We start from the raw sequence: 4,527 nt of genomic DNA, 5'->3' as shown, positions 1-4,527 counted from the left end.
CGAGCGGGACTCGTTACTATGCTCCAAAACAATGGGTTGTTCAGCGGATTAGCTCACGAAGATCCGCATCTCCACTTGGTCAACTTTCTCGAAACTTGTGATTCGCACAAGATGAACGGAGTATCACCCGAAGCACTGCAACTCCGCCTATTCAAGCACTCGTTACAAGGTGCAGCCCGAGAATGGTTACAAACTCGTGCACCACATTCCATCTCGTCTTGGCCCCAGCTAGCACAACTCTTCATGAACACATATAACTCCCCAACAAAAACTGAAAGAATCCAGAGAAAAATATAGAATTTCATACAGGAAGCCGGTGAAGCGCTATTCGAGACGTGGGAGCGGTTCAAACAATTAATTCGGAGATGCCCTAATCACGGACTTCAAGAGTGGCGGCAACTTCAAATATTTTATGATGGATTGCAAGATAACTCGAGGACTGTGCTCGACTCTGCAGCTGGACGAATGTTCATGAGTTTGACCTATGACGAGGCATACAAACTTTTGGAGCGAATCGCTACGAATAAATACATGCGGACATCGGACCGGTCAAATAGCGGAGCCATAAAGACGGGAGGAATTTTGGAGTTAGACGGGGTCACCGCAATCACTGCCCAGTTAGAAAAGCTATCAAAGCAAGTAGCAGCTTTGCAAACTCAGCAAGTCCATGCAGTACAAGGTCCCGACCAGTGCTTAGAAGAAACGGAGTCTCTAAATTACGTGAATGACACCAACCGACAACAGAGGAACCCGTACTCCAACACCTATAATCCGGGATGGAAAGATCACCCCAACTTTGGACGGGGAGGAAATCAGCAAGGACAAAGGCAAGCTCCACCTCAAGGTCAACCTCCTAGTTATTCACGGCCAGCTCCCGGTTTCCAAAATCCACCTCAAGCGCCACCTCAAGGTGGAGATCTTGCGAACATCTTAGCTCAATTCATGACATCCATTCAAGCTTCCATCCGCAATTTGGAAACACAGATGGGTCAACTTGCAACCCAGCTAAACGCGAGGCCATCGGGAGCACTTCCGTCGAATACGAAAGATCCTCGGAAGAGCAACATCGAGCAGTGCAATGCTGTAAGTTTAAGGAATGGGAGACAATTGGAGGAAGCCCCACGAAAAGAGAAGCAAAACACGGTAATCGAGAAGCCGAGAGTGATTGGGAAAAAAGAAGCAACTCACGAAGAACCACTATCATCCACAGTGAAATCACGAGCCCCTCCAATTTCATATCCTCAAAAGCTTCTAAAGAAGAAGCTCGATGCCGAATACCAAGGATTTTTGGACAAGTTGAAGGAAATTCACATAAATATCCCGTTTATCGAAGCCCTTCAAAAGATGCCAAAGTGGGTGAAATTCCTCAAGGATCTCGTGACAAAGAGGAAGAAATTGCAAGGGAACGAGATGATCCAACTCACGGAGCAATGTAGTGCAATTCTTACACGGCCCCTTCCACAAAAACTCGGCGATGCAGGTAAGTTCACTATTCCTTGTACTATAGGAGGTAAAAATTTTAGATCGCTCATTGATTTAGGCGCTAACATTAATCTTATGCCTTATTCCACTTTTAAAAATCTTGGGTTAGGTGAGATTGAACCGACGGCTATAACTCTTCAATTAGCCGATAGGTCTTTAGTTTACCCAAAAGGTATTTTAGAGAATGTGTTAGTAAAAGTGAGCAAATTTATTTTCCCTGTGGATTTCCTTATACTTGATATAAATGAAGATAGGGAGATACCTCTTATTTTAGGAAGGCCGTTTTTAGCCACGTCGAAAACTCTAATTGATTGTGCTAGTGGTGATCTTACAATGACGGTGCATGATCAAACGATCAAATTTAACGGTTTTAGTGCTAATAAAAAACCATGTGATAATAATGATTGTTTTGCTATTGATCTTATGGATTTTACAAATCATGAAAATTTTGACGTTTTGATCTTGGACCATGGGAAAGCATCTTTGAGTGCAGGAGATGATGGCGGAAACGGGAGTCGGAAGGAGCAAGTTTATTTTGTGAACTCAATTTCAAATCTTCCGAGAGATAGTCAAAAGAGTTGGGGTTTTAAAGACGAGGTTGGCAAGCCTCATGACATCAAGAAGAATAAATTCAAGGGCATTCCTAAGCGAACCAGTCGAAAGAAGAATCGGATCAACCCATTTATTCAAGACTTTCTCCAAAAGGAAGTAAGGAGATGGGTCCAAAAGCTAAGGAATTGAAGAGCATGAACAAAGTCTGGCTGAAGACTATAAACTTAGCGCTTCTCGGGAGGCAAAACGAGATTTTCGTTTTCTTTTTATTTTATTTTATTTTATTTATTTATTTTATAAGCATGCAAGCTAACAATTTAAGCATATTTTTAATTTTCAGGTCAAGAAATTGCAGCTCTGGAGCTCATACGGCCGTCCCAAAACAAGGCCAAAATCTCATATGGCCGTGTGGAAATCGGAAAAAGCTACTGCCCAATTTTCACTTTGCGCATGGACGCGCGAGAAAAACACTATAATCTCATGCGGCCGTGCGAGAAACAGACAGCTACTACCCAATTTTAGCAATTCGCACGGCCGTGCGTAAAACAGTTAAAAAACTGACACGACCGTGCCAGATGGATAGAAGCACAATAAAAGACGAAATTTTCAACAGCTCGGAGATGGCCATGTCGACTAGTCAGGTGTTTTCTATCCTTGAACTTCGTGCTAATTACATTGAGGGCAATGTAAATTTTAAGTTTGGGGGTGGAAAATTACTTGTTTTGATGTGTTTTAATTTTTTAGTTTGCATGCCTTAGAATTTTTTATATTTAATTGTTTTGGTTTATTTATTGCTTTCGAAAAAAAAAATAAAAAAAAATGGTTTTGAGATAAATGCTTCAATGATGAAAGATGGTTGACGTTTAATGATGAAATTGCTTGCTTTATCTTGATTGTGATTGAATTTTGGTGAGCTTTTGATTCAAAGTGTCGTAGGAAGGAGTCATTGTTAGGAATCACGAATTATGCCTTGCTTTGGTTGAAAGTTTTGTGTTTTAAAACGTGGAATTAATTTATGCTATATCATATGCTATTCGGTTTTAGAACTTGCCTTAGGAATTTACAAAGTGAAATATTAAATTGTTGAGCAATTTGGGAAGTGATTTGGGCTATCTTTGAACCGTTTGAGCCTTTCAAGCCTACCTTTAATTTTTTATCATTCGAACCTTGATTGAGCCTTGAAGAAATGGTGTTCTTTCTTTTAGCCGAAATAAAGTGGGTAGATTAGATGGTGATTTCTTGATAAATTTTTCCCTTGGAGCTTGGTTGAAAAAAAATTGTTACGTTTTTCTTCTTCATAAAAAAAAAAAATTGGAAAAGAAAAAAAAAATAATAAAGAAAAAAGAAAGAAGAAGAAGAAGAAAGATAGAAGAGGAAGAAAGGACTTGAGAAAGATTTTAAAGTAAAAACTCGAACCATCATGTTAAGAGCAAAATTGGAGACTTTTGAACTGTTAAACGAATCGAGTTAGGTAATAAGTCCTTCGAGGTGAAGTAATAATTCCAAAAGCTAGATCTTAGCGAAAAACACCTCTAGTCAAGAACGAGAGTTAAAATTCTGTCAAGTGCAACTCTTAGTGACTAATTGTGAGATGAAAGGAGAAGAGTAGCCACTTTTACCCATATTTTCTACCTTGTACCAAAAGCCCAACATTTGAAAGCCAAAAAGTCCCAATGATCCCAATAGCTCAATTATTTGATACTAGCCGAGTAAAGAAATTTGGTGAGTCTTTGGATTTGAATATTATTATGTATGTATAAATTTTCTCCACTTTTAATTCACAAATATGGGATACTTGAAGCGATAGCATGGTTTGTGGTTTTTGGCAATGGTGAGTGACTACGTATCTTTGAATTACGAGCTTGTAAATGTTTAAGAATTATCATGATAATTGCAAGTTCTGAAAGCGTGAAGTTAACCATTAATCTATGTGATGAGAGGCATTTGTTAAAAGTGTTGCTTTGAAGGTTGCTAGTTTTTGCTTGAGGACAAGCAAAAGTTCAAGTTTGGGGGTGTGTTGAGTGTATATTTTACACTCAATGTATACTTTCTTACGAGGATTTTTTGTATACTTTTATTGATTTAATGATGCTTAATGACTGGTTTATTGTATTTTAGGTACAACTTGACGAGTTGGAAGTTCCAAGGACGAAACGAGCCAAAAAAGGTCAAAAACGGGCAAAAACGGAAGAAAACAAAATATGCTGAAAATTGGCTGAAAATTGGCCCGCGCGGCCGTCCCAAATTTAGCCTATTGTTGGCACGGCCGTGCCAACTGCAGAAGTTGGGCAGAAGGTTTCGGCGATTCTCGCGCGGCCGTGTGAGAATTGCACTGATTCTCGCGCGGCCGTGCCAAAACACGCTGGAGACAATTTTGGACTTTTAATCACACAAGGAAACCTAAATTTTTCTACCAAGTTGGGACATCTATTTAAGCCCAAACAAAGCACGAATTAGAGGAACTTTTGACACAACCTTGGAGCGAGAGGAGCG

The 4,527-nt window shown here is 39.8% G+C and overlaps 1 non-coding gene across 1 annotated transcript; it reads right to left on the bottom strand.

The window, feature by feature from the left end:
* Positions 1-278: 278 nt before the first annotated feature.
* LOC148772238 (small nucleolar RNA R71) lies at positions 279-383 on the bottom strand. The gene has a single exon (XR_016030151.1). It is a non-coding gene; the product is annotated as a small nucleolar RNA R71 (small nucleolar RNA).
* Between the last annotated feature and the right edge of the window lie 4,144 nt (positions 384-4,527).

This window comes from Erythranthe guttata, chromosome 2 (assembly GCF_056151865.1).
Source record: "Erythranthe guttata isolate IM_541 chromosome 2, IM_541, whole genome shotgun sequence".
NCBI classification, from domain to species: Eukaryota; Viridiplantae; Streptophyta; class Magnoliopsida; order Lamiales; family Phrymaceae; genus Erythranthe; species Erythranthe guttata.
Note: the sequence above shows the minus strand (reverse complement) of the source record. Positions and strands in the feature narration are given on the sequence as shown.